The following is a 22434-nucleotide window of genomic DNA, read 5'->3' as shown; positions in this document are numbered from 1 at the left end:
GAGAATTAATGAGAAATCATCAGTGTAATTCAGCTGGAGCAGGAAAGGCCCTAAGCTTGCAGCCTGTCCAGCTCTGCGTGCTCATAGCAGATCTAATCCCACAGAAGAGAAACAAGAATGTACAAGTGTGTTACCATGTACCCTCCAAATGCACCTTGTTTTACGAGTTCATCACAGACAGTAACAGAGAGATGGCGTTACACCAGGGGACTCCTCCATGTACAGCAAGATCAGTACCTCTGTGCAGCAGCTTTAAAACACCTTCTCTGGATCCAGCCGCAATTGGAAAGGAATCACATCACAAAACCGTGCTGTTAGCCCTTTGTTAACAGCTTCAGCGGAGTTGAGGCCGGGTTATGTAATGGAGAAATTGTCTCTAGTTCTCTTCACAGACAGGTTCATCTCCAGGCCAGGGTGAGAACACCACTCCATCATCTGCCCCAGAGCTCTGCGCACTGGCAAAGAGATACCAGACAGCTTTAACTTCTAAATATTTCCACGTTAAAACTTACTGCCAACACCTCGACAGATCTCTGACCTCGGCGAGCAGGAAGGAGGCAGCAAGCTGCTAAAGGCAGGGGCTATTTTTAACCTAGGCTCATTTCTTAAGGAAGAAATTATTCATAACCTGTATGCATGTGGCGCATCAGGTACAAGGCAGGCTTGGCTGCAAACACTGCTTCATGGTGCTGCCAGCTCTCTCCTTTATACATCAGGAAGCAAAGGCTTCTCTCACAGCCTTACAAAGGGTTGCAGTGAAGCCCTGGAGGTGAGATGACCTGCTTCACATGTGCATCTGCACTGCACTGACTGTAATATGAGACATAGGAGAGGCTTTGAGGCACAGTACCATAGGATCATTAGGCAGGAAGGGACCTCTATGAACATCAAGTCCAACTGTCTACCTACATCCAGTATTGCCAAATAAACCACATCCCTCAGTGCCACAACCCCATGTTTTTAGAACACCTCCAGGGATGGTGACACTCTCTCTTCCCTGGGCACCTCTCCAAAAAGCAGACACCTCTTTAGCCCAAGGCAATTCACACTGTTCTCCAGTCTTCATATGAAGAAAGTGGAGGTTTCCTGCACCTGCAAGCCCTTTCCTTGCAGCCCTCTCACTTCTACCACCACATACATCCTTTGCCATAATCAGTGGTCAAATGCTTCAGGCTGAGCAAGGGCACAAATCACTTTCAACTGCCGCTCTGATAATTGGGTTTGGCAGGCAATATTTGCCTTTAAGACCTCTCTCATCTTTCTGATATGACTTTTATGAAGTGCATGCTCAAGGATTTCAACTCAAAAGGTTGAAAGGAAAAAAAAAAAAAAGACTATTATGATCATTTAATCTGACCTCCCACTTACCTACCGATGTAAAAATTCACACTGTAGCCTTTCACTGAACTCCGGGACTTCATGTTGAGCTGGAACACCTCTTTCAGAAAAGTGATCTGAACTTGATATATCAGATTTCAGTAGCAGAGAGCCTACCGCATCCCTCAGGCAACTGCTCCAGAGGTTCATCATTCCATTGTTAAAAACATTCACCTTGTTTCCCAATTGGAAATCAATGTTAAATAAACACAGATGTTGGATCTTGTTACATCCTTTTCTCTACTGGTCTAAAGACCCTCCTAACATTAGGAATTACGTGTTTTCTTCTGAACTGAGAGCAAGCTATTCCTACCATCTATGGGCTATACCTGTTTTAGAGCAGGATACACATAACAGATAGCAGCTTTAAGATATACTTATTCATCATCAGCCTGTGGACTTTGGCTTTTCAGTGTTCTGCTTGGAGAGCCCCAGGCTCATGGCTGTCCCAAAGATCAGGCAGCTGCTGTCACAGTTACACCTCAGCCAATTCTGAAGTGCTGCGTGCCGCTGACCTCATCCTAGCAGGAATTTTGTTCACGTTCAGCATAAAGACCAGATTAGCAAGCGTGCTTTTGGTTTGTATTAACCTAGCCCCCCTGCTGTGTTTCAGGCTCCAGAAAACCTAGAGCACAATTATTAAAAAAAAAATAAAGAAAGTTTGTTTTTGCTGCCTAAAATTGGGCTGGGAGTCTCCAGATCTCTTGGGATGGAGGTGTGCATTGGGAAAAAAAAAGGAAGAGAGTAAGAGCCAAAGCTCTGATGTCAGCCAAAACACTTAGCCTCTGAGCTTAGCATACAAACAATTGCAAGTCACGTTTTCAATCCCCTGCTTAATGATTCCCAGGATCCACAGATCATTTCTAGGAGTTCTTAACAGGTTAAGAGAGCAAACAGAGCCATGAATTCTTAGAAGATCCATTATGCCACTCAAAAGCTTTGGGGGCCCAACGCTGAGTGGGGCTGAGACCCTTGATTACAGGACATTACAGATGCAAAAACACGGCTGAGAAGGTGTTTGCACTTCTCCTCCACAGTAAAGGGCATTTGTTTCTCACTAAAGAAAAACAAACAAACAACACCAGAAACACACATCCATTAAGAAGATATGGACAATTCCAGCTGCCCCTAGAAAACAACTGGATAGGAAAATAAATATATCAAAATGTAGCTTTCATTAGTCACGCACTCCAGTCCAACAATCTTCACCCTTAAGTGTTCCTAAAAATAAAATAGGAAAAAAAAAACCCAACAAACAACAACATTGCAAACTACACATAAGAAACAGCTTAAGGAGGAATCAAAGCCAACTAGAGTTTAGGGGCAGGAGAAGGAAAGCTATGGAAGAAAGACAAACAGAAAAGCCCTGTTTCCTAATTTGAAACTTAGACTTGCATGGGTTGGGTCTTTAAAGTGTGCTGAAGAAATGGAGGCAAGTGATTGACCAATGCCCACCAGCTGGGCCGCCTTGCTGGGCCCCACGCTAAGCCAAGCAGATGTGTGCCTCTCCCAGGCAGCTGAGAGGGCTGGGATTCTTCCCTATTCTCTTCTCCCCTCATTTATTTCATGAGCTGTTGACTCCAGCAAGTAGAAATATACCATATACTGAACTTGTTGTGTGGAGGTAGATTGTACAAGTGGGATGAAAGACCCAAGGTGAAGCAAAATAATACTAATAAAAACCCATCTGTATGCTCTGAAAAGTCATCTTCCTCTATCTCTGGATATGCCCAGCTCCATCTTTCCCATTTCTATCAGTCCCGCATTGCTCGCTTGGAACTTCTTTTCCTGAAAAGAAATGTGAGGCAAGTTTTTTTCTTGGGTTTTTTTTTTTTCCTTTTTTTTTTTTTTTTTTCTCCTTGAGAAGAAAAAAAAGAGCAGTCTTCGTATGAATCCATAAAACATAACTTTTATTATCCTCCCATCTGCTTTCCCACCGAATGGCACATATTTGCAAAGCAGCCCTTGGAGGCAAGGGAAAAAAAGGAAAGCAAGAAAGTTGCCGTGAAGAAATCCAGAGTGATGGGAAGATCTTAGGGTAGCTGTTGTAATTTATAATCAGCCCATTAAATATGGAACACTAATGCACAGCTGCTGAGAAAACTTGTCCAATATGTTTCTGCAACAGCAAAAAAGGCCTCTGAGGTCATCTTGGCGCCTACATTATGGTACAAAGAAACTGTCTAATTGCAGAACCTTGTGTAATCTTCAGTATTAACCTCTTTCCCTCACAGCCAGCCAAGCAGCACAGCTCTCTGCTTTAGAAAGTCTGGAGCAAGAGAACCAAGGGAAAATGGATGAATAAATCCAACATGAAGAGTTCTTATTGCTGATCTTAGATTTATATTGGGAACAATCTCTTTGGTTTTTTTTTTTCCCCTGAGCAGAGGACTACACTGATCACAAAGCAGGACTCACCATAAGACTAATAATGCCTTCCAAGCTCCCTTCTCCCATCCAACTTGCCAGTCTTGGCCATAATGCCTTTGGCTTATTATACGAGAACTGAACCTGTAAATTCCACTGCATCTTATGTTCCCATAGTTTTAGGATGCTCAATGTCTTATAATTCCGTACTCAGACAGAACATGATTCTCCAGACAGAAAATTATTAATGTCAAGGATGCCCTAGGCAGAACAGGGTGTAGAAGAGAGCATCAGAGCCCAGAGCTTTGAAGCATTATTCAGTCCCTGAGTAGAGGACAGGATGGTGGTTCAGGCAGCTCTGAGACTTGATGCGGATGGAAACAATTTGTAAAGCAGACCAGTGTCTCTGGAGAAGCGAGAGAACTTGGAAAGAAAATTGGAGAAACAACTAAGGAGACCTGTGAGCGCCGCACTTCTCAGGTGACCTTGTGGTTTCTAAAGCACCATCATCCAAAGCTAAAATGGAATGACTTCTGTCTCAGAAGTCCAGGAGTTCTCAGCAAACCTAAGGTGATGTGCAAATGAGCCTTAGCTGACAGCCAGAACCCAACAGAGGAAAAGCAGTGAGGGCTGCAGTTTCAGCTCTCAGTGGTCTACATGTGAAATTTCCCTGGCTTCCACTTTGCAAGGCCTGCATCCCTGAAACTGAGGTCTGAGACAGGCCTCAACACTTGCTCATAACTTCCATAACCTGGCTGGCATCCACCCAACACTAGAAACTGTTGCTGCCTCTCTTGAAATTTGGCTCAGACAACACAAATCCCAGCTTCGGGCTAAGTGAACATTTTGCTAACCATTCAGCACGGCTGGCCTGAGTTCCAGTTTGCGGCTGATTTGTTTTCTGTGGGAAGAGGCGAGCCAAAGTCACCCACGCAACCCGAAGGCTGGCTGCCCTGCCAGAGGGAAGCCATGGCTGAAACTGGCTCTGTGTCTGGAGGCCTGACAAGCTCGGGGTTGTGCAGACAGATGCTGGACCTGGCTGCTGACAGCCATACAGGCGATCAACTGTAGATAGAAGGTGGAGCTTGTAACTTCTAAGCACGTTATATAAATTATGTTGATTTTACAATCTTGGGTTTGACACTATCACAGCATAGTCTTACAGACATGCTAAGTTTCTTAGTAACCTTTCAAATGCTTCTGCAAGAAATCATAAGTACCAACAACCTTTGAGTGCTTGTTAAAGCAGATTGTGCTGAGACTGTGCTGAGGGGAGGGCAAAAAATAATGGCTGAGCTAGCACCAGGCTGTCCACAAAGCCTTCTCCAATTAAAAGCAAAATGGTTATGTCAAAGATAAGGCAAAGGATTCCCATGGTATTAAATCTTGTCTAATTAGCAATTGTTAAGAACCAGCGAGCAGTTTGATTTGGGTGAATATAGAAATCTATTAATAAAGTTATTCGTGAAAACAAAGTTAATCTGAGATATGGTGGTGTCACTGTCCCTGGAGGTGCTCAAGAACCATGGAGATGTGGCACCGAGGGACATGGTCAGTGGGCATGGTGGGGATGGGCTAATGATTGGACTAGAGAGTTTCAGTGGCCTTTTCCCACCTTAATAATGCAATGATTCTATGATATCACGCAACAGAAAAACTTAACGAGACTAGAAAGTTTTTGGAAGAGCCTGCCTCTTCTCCAGAGGAGGTAACTATCAGCTCACAAAATGTATTTGGTTGCTCTGTGATCATTCTTGGGCGACCCTGAAAAACGAGAGGAGTTCAAATAATAAATCTACTGGACTACACCTGCTTCCTGTTTGTGGTCCAAATGTGGATTAAGGTCTCCTGGATAGTTACGACTTCTACTTTGCTGAGGTTACTTCTTTAGACCTTTAGCTAACATGAAACCTCTAGTAACTACTATGGGCCTGGGACTTTTTCTTCCAAGATCCAGACTGGCTGCAAATAGACTGATGTGCCCATAAGTATAAGCCTCAAAGGGCTTATCCTTGCAGTTATTTTCCTAGCTACAAGAGGGTGACATTGTCACACGTAGCTCAGCATTAATACCATTGTAACTGGAAGAAGACACATCCTCTTTCTCACAGTATTTTTTCCTCGTAGCACACATGAGACAAGAGACTTCAGACAAAGTCTCAGAAACCCACAGGTTTTTTAAAGTTCAGGGAGGAAGGATTTCTGTTTTGCTAGCACTTCTAAAATTTACCTCCTTTCCAGTCATTGTAGCAGTGAGTATATTTTGAACTCCAATAACTTATGGAATAATTCAGTATATTAGTTTTCATGTTGAAATAAAGCTACACAGGCAACACATGAAGTACAGAATGCCTGGGGCCTTTTCTCATATTTCTGGGAGCTGCTATCAATTTTGTCCTGATAGATATTTGGCTCCATCATACTATGCAAAACCAGTAAAAATTGAAAGAGAAAAGCATCATTTGATTCATCTCTGTGAATCAGAATGTCCTCATTTGGATGCCACAGGAAAAGTCCCAACACCCAAGTGGCTAGAAGGACAAGGGTCATTTCAGAGAGATTGGTAGGTGAAGAAGTTGAAAACTGGATTTTGTGGAAGGACTTTGTGGAGGATCTGAAATATCCACCAGGAATTTATTAAAGCCAACAATGCAGCCATTCTGTAGCTTTTCGAGGCATACAGAGGATCAGGTTTTTAGCCTTTCTCAAGCTTATTTCCGCACTTGAAATTGTACTTGTTATCCACAAAACTGGCTGCAATTACTGTGCTGGGACAGTTTGGGTCTTCACTGGCCATATCTTTGTACACACAACCTCAGGAGAACTAGATGCAAATGCAGACTGTTTGTATTTGCATGCAAAAATTGGAATTTTCCATATCGAAAATGTGATCCTCACTGCCTCACCCAGTGAGTTAGCCAGTTCGGAGCATGAAGCGATAAACACCTGCTTTTAGAATTGATTGAGTCATTTTTGTCTTTCCTTTACTTCAGTTCTTGACATAAGAAACTGCTTCCAGCTCAGTAATTCATTTTAACTTCCAGTGGTGCCTGGGGCAGCTCTGAAGGAAAACTGCAGCAATTGTCTGAGCTTGATTTCTCTCCTCCATCCTTCCTTGGGCTCTTTTCACTCCTCTTTCTCTTCCTCTTTTTGGGCAGCTTTGTGCACCACTGCCACAGCCATATATTTTCAATTTCTTCCCTCCTGCTCCAGTCCCAAATGGCTCTCCCACCCTTCCCCTTATACCTCACTCATATCTCAGAGCAGTCAGCCTGTAGGTGTGCTATTTGCACACACTTTTCTAGACCTAACAACTGAATTTTTTTCTCCGTGTGGTTAAAGCACTGGTTCAACTCCACAGTTATTCCCCATTTTCCAGTTTCATCTGTTAAAATCCTCTCCCCAGCTGCACAGACTGTGACATCCTTCACTTTGAGTTCTTTGTGTACGAAGCTTCTGGGAAAGGAGTTAGCTGAGTTTTGAAAATCAGCGATGAGTGGGCTGAGGACCGGGCTCTCGTGCCACTGCAGCATCAATGCTTCCTCATTATTCGTCCTTCTTTTTGCCTGTATTCGTTCAGGCGTAACATGAGAAGCAAACAGACTCCTCCATCTCTTTTGGTTCCACATGCTACCGTTTACCCATAGCAGTTTTATATGAATTTATGATAATGACTTTTTTTTTTAATGCTTTTTCACGATAGCAGTGTTCTATCTTTATCTTCCCAGATCAGCTATGTTCATCCTAGCACAGCCAAGCCATGACTGAACCCATTGACCATTAAAGCACCCATTTATATTTATTAACATGGGAAGTCTGGCCATGGCCCTGCGCTTAGACATGTGTGCTCTGTGCACACACACATTGCTCACACCCCACTCTGCACAATTTTGAGGTGGTAAAGGTCTGATTTAATTTGTGAACACATCTCACCTTGTATTGGCACTCAGAGAGTTAAAGCCAGCAGTTTATTTCTGTGTTGTTGTTGTTATTGTTGTTGTTTTAATAGTGACAGCATGCTTCTCAATTTCTGCATTATTCACACCTCAACAAATCTTATTTCATTAGATTTTGGGAAATGCAATGGTAATTTTGGTGATTAACTTTAAATTGGGGATAATGCACGAGCAGACATTAACATAATGTCAAAACAATTTTGTACAATTGTTACTTAACCTTGGTCAAATCATTTTCACCCCCAGCGTCCTCCCAAATGGACCTTTATTAATATGACACAGACAAACATAAGAGAACCCTGGGCTTGATGCAGGGAAATGATTAAACAAGAACACTTATTGGAAATGATCACGCAGGGTAACAAGGCAGCAGGGCAGATCACTGAATTCTCATCTTCTCCAGGCTGCATCTGGCCTTTGGAGGAACGACAAGCATGAGTCCTTGACAAGATGCTCAAGAAAGGTGTCATAAATTGTCCTGCCTCAGTGACAACCAGCAGAGGCTCAGCAGCAAGATGTTTAACTTCTTGCATTTATTATACACAGGTGATTTTTAAAGCTGATGAATGGGTATTAATTACTGAAGATCTTTAATTCTATCCTGATGCTGCAGCTCAATGTGAGAGGAACATATTTAAGGGCTGAAGGAGAGCTTGTTCTCAGCAGCCACTTCAGTCCATTTACAGCCCCCAAAAAAGCATGAAAAGCACCCAGCAGCGATGTGCTGGGGCCATTCTGGTGCTCTCACAGCCAGGGAACATTTCCTCCCTTGAAAACTCATCACCTCCTCACTGCATGGGTCAGCACCACTCATCATAGAGCCATTATGGTTGGAAAAGACCTCTAAGATCTGGTCCAGTACTCCACCTACCAGCAATAGTGCCCACTGACCATGTCCCTCAGTGCCACATCACCACGATTCTTAAAGGGGAAAAAAAAGATAAAGAAAGGAAGAATAACTCTGGTCCATATTTTCTTTAGAAACCTCCTTTTTTGGTCTTAGTCCATGTTTTGTTAGAGATTTTTTTATTATTATTATTTCACATAATCAGTCTGAATGGAACATCATAAATCTGAGAGGGTAATAAACAGCTCATAAAAAATCACTTTTCAAACTGTTGCTAAAACAACCTCCCAACAGTTGGTGCTCTAATAGCTCACTGGAGGGATCAGAGAAAGCTGAGGTGAGCCATGAGCTCCAGGGAAACAAAAAACAGTGTTGTGAGCTCAGTGCCACAGCTATGGAAAAGCCAGTACCAGTCCACATAGAAAGCACAAGGCAGCTATTAGGAACTGTTTGCTCCTTTCTTTGCCTTTGATCTCTTCCATTTTTTTTCTCTGTAAGTACCATTTTGAAGGCTTTGAGTTTTCTACACAGGGTCTGAGGTTTATGAGGAGGTCTTGCAGGGAGGCGTTTTGTGGCTTGCAGCAGGTAGGGGATGTGGCACAGATGTTCCAGGGAATCTTCTGGGCTGAACATCTGTGAAGGGGTTGGCAGGGGTGTGAGAAACACAACGTGATGCACAAGATGGTCTCTTCTGCATTAACAGCTGCTTTTCCATTTGACGTCCTTTTCTGTTTCAGATGGATGTGACCACAGCATATGCTTTTACTATGTCTGCATTTTACTTAAACCATATTTCTTAAGGGGGAAAAAAAAACAACAATGCAAAAGGACACTTCTACAAAATCTCACAGCATAAAAGTACTTGTCTGAGAAGCAACCTTTGCTGCTTCTAGACGTCACTGAAACAACAAGCCCTCAAACAGAGAGACCATGCATTAAACAAGGAATCACGTTGTCTCTGCAGGCATCCGTATGGGTAAGGAGGAACAAAGCATGAGTCACCATGACGTGCACAAGAGAAATTATGAATGACAGGCTAAAAATAAAATGCTTTCAAAGATAGTTTGACTGAGGAGCATATTCCTCCAAGGGGTTGATACCTGCTTATCTCCAACTGTGCAGCACTGCTGGCCGCAGAAAGGTGTTGAAGCAAACAGCTCCTCATTGTCCAGAAGCTGCAGTGGGATTCAGTCCCATTGGATGTGGCCAACACCTCTGTTCCTAGGGATTGGGCACTGTCTGGCTGTGGGTAATCATTCATCGGTCCTTTGAAGGCCAGATATCACCAGTTTAGAAGAGTCCTCTTCTGTGTCAGCTCAGACAGCATCTTGTGAGGCTGTCAAAATGTTACGCTTTCAGCCTGCATTCAATGGAGCTGAAGTTCAACGTTAAATACCAGTGATGATGAAGTCTCTCTTTCCGATAGGTGCTGTGAGTGGCTAATCAGAAAACATGTACAGAGCTGTCAATTCCATGAAGCTCCTCCTAAGCTCTTAGTACACTGATATTCTACAGTGTAAATTGCTTCATCCCCAGAGATGATCCTGCAATGACTTGAGTGCATAAATCCTAAGGTCCATGCTCAGTTTTTACTTTGTGTTTACTCACTTTGATTGAGCAAGGGTTGGGTAAAGCCTAGACAATCCAGGAAAACCTGATGGCATCCTGTCAAGAGTCTAAATTCTGTCCTCTTCAGGTCTGTTGTGATGGAACAAGGGGAAATGGTATCAAACTAAAAGAGGGGAGATTTAGATTGGATTTAAGTAACAAATTTTTGCAGTAAGGGTTGTAAGGCACTGGCATAGGTTGCCTAGAGAGCTGCTGGATGCCTTGTCTATGCAGATACTACAGTTCAGGCTGGATGAGGCTCTGAATGCCTGATCATCTGTAGGTATCCCTGTTCATTTCCCCTTGTTCCATCACAACAGACCCTGATACAGAATCTGTTCCCCTTTGGGTCCTGAGGGACCAATCTCAGGTCTCCCCAGAGCCTTCTCTCCTCCAGGCTGCACAGCCCCAGCTCTCAGCCTGTGCTCACAGGGGACGTGTTCCATCCCTCCAGTCATTTTTGTGGTCTTCCTCCGAATGTGCTCCAGCAGACCCAGAATTTGACCCAGTCTGCACCAGGCTGACACTCCAAACCAACAAACAGCATCGTGATGTCAGAAGGACAACATCAGGTAGGACCAGACCAGACCCACACTGAGGCAGGGAGCAGAGAGCATCATTCAGTTGTCAGTGTGCAGTGCTGGCCCCCCTCACTACTTCCCAGATGTAGAGGAGGTGATAAATGAGCACCAAGCAACCATGTTAAGTGATTCATGAAATCTGCAGACATTATCACAAGACACAAGAGTCCGGGGTACTTCTAGGGCTGTGAGACAGACCTCAGAGAAGAAGATAGCTTTGCCTTGATTTTGAAGACTAAACATTGCTAACTTCCACAGGCTTGGAAGGGGATGGTTCTCAGATCTTGAGGAACAATGAGGAAGCTACAGGGGTGTCTGACTAGCCTTTTTTTTTTTTTTTTTTTTGCTAATGAGCTATTAGAAGTTGTTTTTGAGCCATACTCTTTGCCCTCATTATAACTACATTCCTATAAGCAGAACTTTCTGCCTGTTGTAATGAGCAGAAATCTGGTCAGATGTGTGGTTTTAATGAGATACAGGGTAGATGTAAAACAGAAAGAGTAACATCTGAAGGGAGGCCTCAAAGTGGAGTAACAGAAACAGGTAGAGAATTTACCACAACAGAGAAACCTGGGTAGGACAAGAGGAACAAACCATCTTCCTGTCACAAACAGAACAGAACTTGCCCCCCAAAATTGAATGTGAATTTAGGAGGTGATTTCTTGAAGGAAGTAATTCACCAGCAGAAAAGGAGGGAAGCCAAAATCAGATCCAGCAGCTAATGACACCTAAGAGTTCAATGGAAACACTCGCTGTCGATTATACCAGTGAGGAATGAATGAAGCAACCAGCAGAACAGTTCTTTTGTTCTCGTCTCATATCGTTTCATGAAAATTAAAAGGGCAGTTTTCACAGCTGGTGAAAGACTTTTTTTTTTCTTTTTTTTTTTTTTCCCCTTTGCTCTGCCATCTGATGCTGTCTCCGCTTTGAAAACAGCAAATTTATGCCTGAAGCTGAACGGGTAAAAATTGGACTCTGTTGCCTGTGGGTATTTCGCCATGAAGAGCAGCAGGATCTGATGAGAGATTTCATCCAGATCAAATCAGAGAATATTCAACAATGTCTCTGTTTTTGCAGGAGACTCTTGGAAAGAGCCAGGGCTCAGCTGGGAATGCTGAACATCCTCAGTGCTACGTGGGGGGATGCTGGGACTGTCAGCTTCATGCCTCCATTCTCTGATCCCTGTGAGACAGAGTGATATGAGAGAGATCTCCAGTCTGAACCCAGACGGAGGAGTTCTTCGCCATGCAACCATGCTATGTCTCATGATCTTAGAGTCACAGAATCACAGAATCTCAGAATGGCTTAGGTTGGAAGGGACCTTAAAGATCGTCGAGATCAAAGCCCCTGCCGTGGGTGGTTGCCAGTCACCAGATCAGGCTGCCCAGGGCCCCATCCAGTCTGGCCTTAAACAAGAGTAAAATTTGTGTTAATTCCCAAATTCTCTACCAAATTTCCATCTGATGGTGATCTCCAGTCCTCTCTTCTTTGTTACCATCATCCTTCTAGAAAGATCAGTAGTGAAACATTCACCTAGACTTACCCTGCAACAGTTACCATCGAGCACCAGGACAGGTCACAGCTACTGAGCAAAGTAGGGAAGAAATCTCCGTTCTTTCAGAAATAAATGGACCTTTATCCTGAACCTGGATTTATATCAAAGCAGCACTATTTCTTTCTCCTGGTGCTTTGTGCCTGCTCAGACTCATTCCTGCTGCTTTGAGCTGTGCATAAGTGTATTCACGTGGGAAGCACAACAGCGGCCGTGTTCAGAAGAGAGGACTTGCAGGCACAAAGGATACGGATTTGTGATATTATCTTCAATGAAATTTTAAACACTGCAATTGCTGATATGGCTGGCTTAGCATCCCAGTGCTGATTGCCTCGTTCACACCCTGGCTCTGACTCAAAGTGTTTTCATCCCCATGTGTGTTCCTGAAATGGTTTCTGTCCGTGGGCTTCTAGAACATCCCGTAAATGGGGAGTTATTCTCTGAACCCCAACAACTGCTCCCATCTCTCTGTCTAGATGAGATTGTAGCCAGACTTCTGCAGCTTGTCATCAGGAGGGAAGAAGCACAAACATTGAACCCGAGCTGCTTTCTGCAGTACTTGGCCAGCTGCAGCTCATGGCCCCAGAAGCCTGTGTGATGCATTTCCCAGCCTCAGTGCTTCCCAACACCTTCTCCTCACCAAGAATTGCTCTGCTGTGACTGTGTCTCTCTATTTGCAATAGGACAGCCAGCATTGGTGTTTTCTGTACTCTCCCTCGAGGTGGTGTTTGGGAAATGCAGGATTCTTGTTTTATTTTTGATCATTAGATGTCAAAGATTCAAAACGGAATGGCTCTGAAGGGTTTTGTTACTGCAGATGCTGTTGGTTTGTGATGTAAAATCATGCTTTACATCCCTGCATCCCACCTGGAATGACTGAGAGGAGGCAGACAATGGGAGAGCTGCTTTTACTGGTATTTTCCCCATTAGCAATCAGCAGAGAAGCCACTGGCATTAGGGGGGTGCATACATTTAGGTTGGAGTATATATATATGCTGACACGCAAGCATGTGTAAAATGAATGCAGTGTGAATAGGGCACCTGAACATCATCAATATGCACAAGAACAAAGGATGCCTGTGCATTCTTGTATTCACCTTTTATTTTTGCATATGCATAAATCTGCACTCCTGAATGGAATTGCTAAGGGTCACTTTGGGTTTAACCTCCAAGACTAAGAAAGGGTCTCTTTCACTGCCTGCAGGAGTACATATATATGTTCAGGAGGACATCTGTATTAAAGGGGCAAGGCTCTGTTTGCATATGGCTTAAGGACTCAAGTGCTGGAAGGCTTTTAAAGCTTTCACGTGGCGCAGAATCTGGAAGGCAGAGATAGACATAAGTTCAGTGAAATGGAAGGGCAACATCATCTCTACCGTAAGACCTAGGAAAATGTGGCATTCACCTCCAATGGGGGCTAGGTGCCCACGTTCCCTGTGACAAATCCCTTTTGGCTGTGCCCTGATCTCCCTTTAGACCTGCAGGGATGCTCAGCTTAGCTCTCACAACACGGTCTGGATGCTGGTGCCCATTCAGTTCTGGAGCGTTTCCACTCTTGGCAACAAGCTGTTAAAAATAAAGGGGTGGTGGGGAAGGGGAATGTATCACCTAATTGATCAGCTCCGTGAATCATGGAGATGCTGGCCTGTCAAAGAGTAAATCACTGAAGCTGTCTTTGATGTCTCCTTCGGTCAAGGACGCATCAGCCTGCTGCAAATGTCTTTTCTTTAATGTGCCTTCTCCCCTTCTCTCTCTTTTTTAGGCTTGTGCATGTAGGGATTTTCTTCCCACTGGGTGCATGCAGCTGCCATACCTTGTGTTTTGATTCCTTCAGCAGCAACCAGCTAAGCAGGGTTGGGTAGGCCTGAAGAGGAGAGATTACTAAGGAATGGTAAATGCATGGAGGGCTATTAGGGACCTCTCAAGGAAACTCCCTCCTGCCACAGTGCTGTCATGCACTCTGAAAAATACCTCCCATTGTAAATAATCTTCCTGAAGCTAAAGAAGACCTCGGTTAAATCTCTAATCTCATGGTAGCATCACTACGTTGCTGGAGAAGTGCAGAAATGCAGGTGGGGATGGCTGCTGGCAGAAAGGCATTTTTGCATTGCAGATCTTTTTACATTATCTAAGGAGCTGTTGGTTGTTTCTTCCCATTTCCAGCATGGCTAGAGGTGCACTAGCAGACATATAGTGCTGAAAGGCTACAATAACAAACTAAGAAATGATGAAGCTTTTGTGATGGAGTTTCAGTGCTCACAACAGGAAAAGAAGCCGGAAGGGAGGAAGGGAGGAAGGGAGGAAGGGAGGAAGGGAGGAAGGGAGGAAGGGAGGAAGGAAGGAAGGAAGGAACAGAGGGAGGGAGGGAGGGAGCAAGGAAGGAAGGAAGGAAGGAAGAAAAAAGAAGTGTTATTCAGACAAAAAAGAACAAGTTAACCAAATTCCTCTGAATTTAAAGTGTGAGCCATGTGCTGCATCGGATGGAAGATCGCTCCCCAGGAATGAACTGCTTTTCCTTGGCTTCTAGCCCACACCACCTGTCCAGCTCTGCCTAGGTAGTGCAGCACAGTGCTAGCAAGCATCGGCTCTGTGACTTGGACCTGGGCCAGGCAGGGAGATGGCCTGTTAGTAGCTGTCACTCACATGACTGGGTTGGTTGTGTGGCTGTACGAGAGGATTTGGCAATGGAAGACTTCTGCCAAGATTTCCTGCATGACAGCATCTCTATACAGCCTCACCGAGCTTCTTCCTGCACTTCCTAAGAGCTGGCTGCAAAGGTAAGGAGTTGTGACATTTCCAGACTGCCCTTTTTGGAGGTCTCTGCAAACACAAGCTGCTCCCTGTCAGAGTGCTGCAGGCTGCATGTTAACAGCATGCAGGTACTGGCACAGAAAGGGAGAGAGTGGGGCTCTGGCACCAGTTTTACCCTCACAAGGTGGCCTGCCCCTGTGCATGTAGAAGGCTGTGCTCCCAGAATATGCCTCATTGTCATTTCTTCTCTCTCAACTTCCCTGGAAAGCCATGCAGGGAATCATCATCACTCAGCAGGCTTAAAACAAGCCCAAAGCATCAAAAACAAATGAGAGAAATGGCTCAAGGCAAAGGTTGAAATAACAACAAAGGTAGTACTGAAGAAAGGTGAGGTGATGGTGGAAAAATGCTTTATGATAAATGCACAAAACTCTTTAGGCTTGTAGCTTCTGCTCCTGCCATAAACTCCACTGGAGAAGGTATTCTAGATTTTATTGTCTCCATCCTCCCCTGCGAAATGAATGTGATTTTCTCCTTGGGTTTTTCTCCTTGAGGACAATGTCAGCCCATCAGCTTGTCTTTGGTAAGGTACCTGGATAAAGGTCGTGGAGTCAAAGGCAACATTTCCTATCTTTGGAGGGATTACTGTGGCTTTTCTGAAGCACCTTTTTCCGAAGCATCAACAGCTTTCTTGAACTGTGATGACCAGCACATGGTACAGTATTCCAGCACAGATACCTGCCTGTCATTAATACCAGCTCACTCTTGTTCCTCTTCCTTCTCTTTCTCTTCAGGCCATTGTCTTGGAGGACAGTGAGTTTATCTTCTAGACTAAAATCACCCATGGATGCCTGCTTCTAGAGATCACTGCTTTTCAGGAGAGCTAGAGGTCCTTGGAGGAAACAGTGAATTATTTCCCTTTACATTCCCCATCTCCATTTTGCAGTCTGTCAGGTTTAAATCTGCTTCATCCACACCACGCTTATCCTGCTTTGTTCTAAATTCCTCCTCAAAATGACAGTCAGTATCTATTCAAATGCTTCATATGGCAATCTTGTTATCATTATCAACCAAACGTGTAATTTTCTCCTCCTCTCCTCTCCCCAAAAGTATATGATCTTAGTTTATTAGATTCTATTTCTATAAAACAAGCCATGGTATGAGGTACAATAAAAATATAGAGAAAGGTGATGAGGCATCTTATTGCCACCTCTGAATTCTGATTGGATTCCCAGGTAGGCAAGATATTTAGCCATCAGAAAGACTAAGCATGTTAATCCCCCTTAAAATCTTGGCTGCCAAAGCAGAGGTGAACGCTGGAGGCTCTTCTAAGGGCATAATACTGTTGAACTTAACAGGAATGTAACTTCTTGTGATTTCCTTGTGTACTTTTAGTTAGAAACTCCTGACAGCATGCTTATGTCTGAATTCATCTACTGGAGAAGAAGTGATTATTGGAAATGTAAAGATGATGGTTTCACATTACAGTGTATGTGTAAGTCCTTTATTGAGACTTGAGATCTTTAAGATCCTCTCAAAGGTAATCAATGGCACTTTAGTACCCTTTGAAGCTTTTATTCGCAACACTTGCGTGCTACTTTGTGCCACATTGACTTAACTATTTTCCTCCAATTTAAAAAAAAAAAATAAAAAAATTACTCCAGGTCTGCATTTAAGATGCTGTAAACGTGGTGGGTGATCTGTCAACCTCTCTCACACAGTGCATCAGGTGCTCCCTTTCTACGGTAAAACCTGGGGTCATCATCACATTTTCATATACCTCAGAACAGCAGTGGGCTGATTGATTGCTTTACTTTGTGCTAGCCATTCTGAGAGCTGGTCCACTGCATCTTCAAAGAGCTCAGCAGCACTGGGATTGACTTTCTGAGTTACAGTGCTCAAAAATACCTGATGAAGCTCTAATGTAAACGGGGCTGCAAAGCTCTGAATGTGCTATATTGTATACGCCTCATGAATGAGAGCTGGATGCTCTTTAAAAATGTGATTTGCAAATTTTAAGTCTTCACAGATGTTTAGAGGTTGATTTGGGACCTTAAATAGGCTGCTTCTTTCCCCCCCCCCCCCCGACTACAATTTTAATCTTGCACAGCCATATGAGCTATCAGTGTCAGAAACAGCTGCTTTGGTCCAGCCCATAATATCTTTCCTGAGAAGGAAGAACTGTCACAAACAACCTGTAAGAGATGTTAGTCACGTTCCTTGTGTAATACTGGAAGCATCCAGTTATTATGCTGGTGAAAGTGGTGTGAGAGTCAATTTAGAACAAAATAAAATAGCTATGTGCAAGATCTTTGAAGAAGAGACTGTAAATGTGCAACATGAAACAAGGAAATTGTTTCAGCTTCCTTATGATTTTAAGTCATATTTCATTTACTCTGCTACCATTGCTATCACAGCAATAAGAACATTATAAAGGCTGTCAGTAGGAGCTGAGATGGCACCATACCTCAAGACTCACTTTTCATAATCTCTAAAACCTGCACTGTCCTCAAGAAATCTTACATCCCTTTAAAACTATAGGATCATTAATGTTGGAAAAGACCTCTAAGATCACTGAATCCAATCCCAGCCCCCTCCCACCCCCCAATGCCCACTGACCATGTCTCTGAGCGCCACATCCCCATGGTTCTTGAACACCTCCAGCAATGGTGACACCACCAACTCCCAAGCAGCTGTGCCACTGCATCACCACTCTTTAGGAGAATAATTTTTCTGTAATATCCAACCTGAACCTCCCCTGGCGCAACTTGAGGCCCTCACCTCTTGTCCTATCACTGTCACATGGGAGCAGCAGCCAACCCCCACTTTGTCACAGCCTTCTTTCATGCAGTTGCAGAGAGCAGTAAGGTCTTCCCTGAGCCTCCTCTTCTCCAGACTCAACCACCCCTGTTCCCTCAGCCGCTGCCCATAAGATCTGTGCTCCAGACCCTTTAAAGCTTTGCTGCCCTTCTCTGGATGCACTCCAGGGCCTCTGTGCCTTTCCTGAAAGGAAGGGCTCCATCCCAGAATCAACCACTCTGGTTTTTCCTTTTTTTCTTTTTCTTCTTTTTTTTGTCATATCACTCTCTGCAGTGCTTAATAACCTCATGCTTTTCTGTTGATTTCTTTCTATGGCAGAAGTCAGAGGCATTTACATTTCATGGATATAAATTGCCAAACTACACCTTTGAAAATATATCAAAAACTATAATTTATTCATCTGCCTAAGAGATGCCATGAATCTCTCGTTCTTCCATACCTTAAATTCAGCAAAGCTCTTCTGCAGGCAGTTTTCCTTGTAGCTCAGCCTTATTTCAAAGGAAAGCATCTTCCCAAGCACAGCGTTGTGCCCCACCTGTGAGAAAGACCAGAAAGAGTTCAGGGATCAGCACCCCAGGGTCATGCATGACCCATGTTGGAGTTGGCAATGCTATTCCCTGTGACTGGAAGCACAAAAAATTTGAAGCGAGGCGTGAAATATTTAACCAGGCTGCCACTATGTAAAAATGATAGAGTGGGGCCTGAGCGGAACATCTGTCAGCGAGGTGGCAGCTGGAGGAGCCCGGCAAGGATTTCCTGGAGAGAAATGGGGCATAACTTACTAATAGTTGCAATGCTGAGCTGTGTGGGAGGGCGAGGGAAGCATGTGTGAATGAGCGTGAAGAGCAAGAAGAACAAATGCCCTGAGGAACCTCATTTGGAAGGGCAAACATGAGTGCTGCAGCATGAGAGCGGAGATACAGATGAGAGCAGGAGTGTGTGCACCTAGAAGGGTGATTCCTCATTGCCCAGAGGTTCTTACTACCCTGGTTCTGGCAATGAAAGATGATCCTAGACCTCTTTCCTTGTAGATTTTTGTAGGTGCAGATGTCTAGCTGTGGAGGAGGAGAAGCCCCAGGCTTTTTAAGAAAGGGAGACAAAGAGCAAGCTGATGATTTTCCTTGGTAGTTCCACTGCAAATGGAAAGGCATTCAGGGCACAGCCTAGCAAAAAACAAGAGCTTTAGAGTTTAAACATCATCCAGCATGGTATGGGGGGAAGGAGGGATGATACTACTCTTCTTTCTGCACATGTACTTTCAAAGAAGCTCCAGCTGACCTTCCCCAGGGCAGACAGTGAGTGGCCCATTGCTGGCTTGCTCCTTGTTCCCGCAAACAGCCCACTTCTCCCTGCACTGAACTCATGGTAGGATGTCTATGGGAAGGGACATAAGCAGCCACTTACACTCAGCAGGTATTACACAGCTCTAGGTCATTCCCTCCAGGGCAAAGGAAGATGAGACTGGGGGAAGAACAGGCGCTAGAGAGAGGGTGAAACCACATCTGAGAGGGAGCAGACTGTGGCTGCTGAGGAGGGGTGCCTGGAGTGACCTTCAGGGATGAGATGCAAAGGTTAAGAAATGCAGTAATTAATTTCCACACTGTTACCACTGCCCTCCTGCAGATACTACTGCTGTCTGCTGAGTTTAGCAGTGCTTTACGAAAAACTATTTCCAATTTTTGCACTAAGGCAGAGAACGCCAGGCACTGGCAGATTTATCCATGGCCCAGGGTACTGGAAAGGGTTAATCAGCCAGGGTACATGGTTAAGAGCATGAGTGTGGGAGACAATGAGAGAACAGAGTTGGACTCAACTTTGCATTCTCCCCCACACTCATTTTGGAGGGTGTTTCAGGGACAGGCTGTGAGGAATGCACACTATCTAATCTGCATGTATAATGTAAATATGCACATTTTTATTTGCTCTCTCCATCTGCAGGGAACTTGCTGGCATCAGAGTGGCCATGTGGTCTCATAGCAAAGTTTCCTTGCAAAAAGAAAGGAGGGGACTTAGCAAGGCTGCTTGCTCTTCACTTCATGTGCACATTGTGCAAATGAGTGCACACAGACCATCTTACTTGCACTTTCATGTGTTTGCTCTTTGCTCCTAGGGCCTTTAAATAAAGGTTGGATCAGTCTCCTTACATTTGACTGAATGGGAAAATCAGGGTGGAGGGTGGGAAAGAGAAAAAAATACACCTGGCCACTCCTAAATGATACTTTCTAATCTCTTTGTCCAGCTAAGCAAGAAATAATTAATATGGGGTAAATTGCTTTAGTCTTTTGGCATACCAAAAATTAAGTGGAGGTAAAATCAAAAATGCTAAGTTTTTTTTCAGGCTGAGAAAATCAAAATGTTTCATCTGAGATCATCAAAATAAAGCTTCCAGGCTGTATTTTTGGCCGTTTTTCTTTTCCTGATTGCATTTGAAGCAAGTTGACTAATTTGCAGATTCACTAAACCAGCCTGATTCTGCATTTTTGCTGGAGAATAATTTCCGCCAAGAGCTTTTCACCAGCTTCATTGTGGCCTTCTGAACAATGATGCTTGCACTGACTGGGGAGCACCACCAGCAGCTGGAGTCACTTGCCCTGTCATCAATAGCCTGCAGTGCTCAAAGTCCTGCGTGCCCTATTAATTGTCTATCTCCTGACTGGCTGAAATATCTGACTTTGTTGTGTTAAACTTGCAATTTGATGACTTCAAATCAGAGAGAGGTGTTGCTGTGCAGGAGCTAAGGGTGTAACAGCACAGAGATTTGCACAAAATCACCAGGATCTAATAAAAAAGTTCCTTTATAATGTCTTCCAAAAATCTACTTCTGCCTGTCTGTTTTTGTTTTTGTTTTTAAGGGCATGACTGACTAAGAAGTGTTTTTAATCTATTTTCCATATTGTTCCACAGCATGCATGTGTATGTGTGCAAGGTATTTGTGTGTATGTGGTTGTGACAGTATAAATATTAATAGCACAAGGGTGAGAATACTTGTGGCCCTCAAATGAGGTTATATAAACACACAGCTGCTGTGCTATTTGTAAATTTATAAAGACACATTTCCATCAAGAGTGTGAAAGTCAAATAAGCATGTAGAGAGAGAGAGAGCACATATGCTTCATAAACTGTGCAGGAAGCCTATAGGAATTACATGGTGCTGCTTAAATCATGGTCCCACTGAGGTCAACTGGAGCCATGTCACTGACTTCACTGGGATCAAGACTTGGCACAATGCACTTGCTGTGATTTCCCTGGGTAAACCAGATCAAGCTACTGGAAAAAGCAAAGATCACAGTCCTATCACAGTAGCAAAAGAGCTGCTCCCTAGTGGCTGCCTGACATCTGAGCCAGATGGGGACGATGCAGCCATGTAGCAGCCACAGAAGATAACCTCCACTCTGGCTTCTCACAGACTCTGCTGCTGTTGAGAGAACAGAATCTGGATAGGATGCTGCACAGGGAGCTCTGCAGCTGCCTCCCTGCATTCCCCTAAGCACTGAGCTGTGCTAGAGAGATGCAGTGGTGGTACATCAGCCAGGCCAACAAAAGAGCATCGCTTGTGTATTTGGAAGGGTGATATGTTGACAGCACGCAGGGCAGATATGTGAACTGCCACACAGTTCCATTGTTGTGGCTTCAGCAGCTGCTTGCACTCACACTTTCCCCAGGGAGGTTTTATAGTTACTGTCAAACCTCATTCTGGATGACAGAATTTGATGGGTTTCATCCCAGAGACAAGGTGGAGCACAAAATGAGATGAGTCAGAGGCAGGAAGGTTTCAACTATGTGTAGAAATTATTTGGCCAGAGAAATGGATTAAGAAATTTATAAAGCCTCATCTTCTCCTTGTGCAGTATTACATTTCTCCTACTGCAGAAGGTGATACTCAGAGCCCAGCAGCAAGTCTAGGATCCTTCTTTGAGCTCACAGAATGATCTTGGCAATGACAGCAGCATTTGAGTCAGGGACATCTTCCCTATAGGCTATTCTCAGCCTGCTGCATCAGAGCAAGTCCATGCCCAACTCAGAAAAAGGCCCTGCAGTGTTGGTATACATTCTGTACTCCTCAAGTTATGGAAGAATTGGAGTTATGTGAAACCATACCCTACATTTCCACAGCCTTCCTGGGTCAGCCTCCCTCATGGAGAATGAACGGTTCTGATTTGGTACAGTGCTGGCCCAGAACTCTTGAGAACCAGTGAAGAGAAATAGGTAGGGCCAGGTGGCAGCTCAGACCTTAGGTGAGCTAAGGAAGGTGGGCTGAATTTGATTCTGCCTTTGGTTGGGAAAGCTTACCTTCTAATGTCTGACTTACATTGTCCTCAATGGAGGGGATCCATCTCGGGGAGCAATTTTGCAGCAGGTTGGGTTGTGCGTACTGCAGTGCTGCACACTAACCACCCTCTGTGGTCAAGACCCGATACTGAAATGAGAATAACAGCTTTTCAGGTAATTGAATTTTCGGTTCACTAGCAGTAACACTTCTTTTCTGTATTGTTTTTGACTAGTTGCTTTCAAGCTGAAAGTTAAAGAAAAAAAATGGTCTTGATCAAGACACTTTTTGTCCCTTTGTAACAGGTA

General features: G+C 44.1%; 1 protein-coding gene across 2 annotated transcripts in view; it reads right to left on the bottom strand.

Annotated features, from left to right (window-relative positions):
* AGBL1 (AGBL carboxypeptidase 1) overlaps positions 1-22434 on the bottom strand; it is a 478919-nt gene that overhangs the window by 51324 nt on the left and 405161 nt on the right. For both annotated transcript variants that reach the window (XR_008203809.1, XR_008203808.1), the window contains 3 exons: positions 22169-22276; positions 18299-18394; positions 155-455 (listed from right to left, as the gene is read on the bottom strand). The gene's annotated coding sequence lies outside the window, so the exon portion shown is untranslated. The remainder of the gene's footprint in view (positions 1-154; positions 456-18298; positions 18395-22168; positions 22277-22434) is intronic.

Source organism: Tympanuchus pallidicinctus, unplaced genomic scaffold, assembly GCF_026119805.1.
Source record: "Tympanuchus pallidicinctus isolate F22 unplaced genomic scaffold, pur_lepc_1.0 scaffold12, whole genome shotgun sequence".
In the NCBI taxonomy this organism is placed as follows: Eukaryota; Metazoa; Chordata; class Aves; order Galliformes; family Phasianidae; genus Tympanuchus; species Tympanuchus pallidicinctus.
This window is presented reverse-complemented; position numbering and strand designations above follow the sequence as displayed.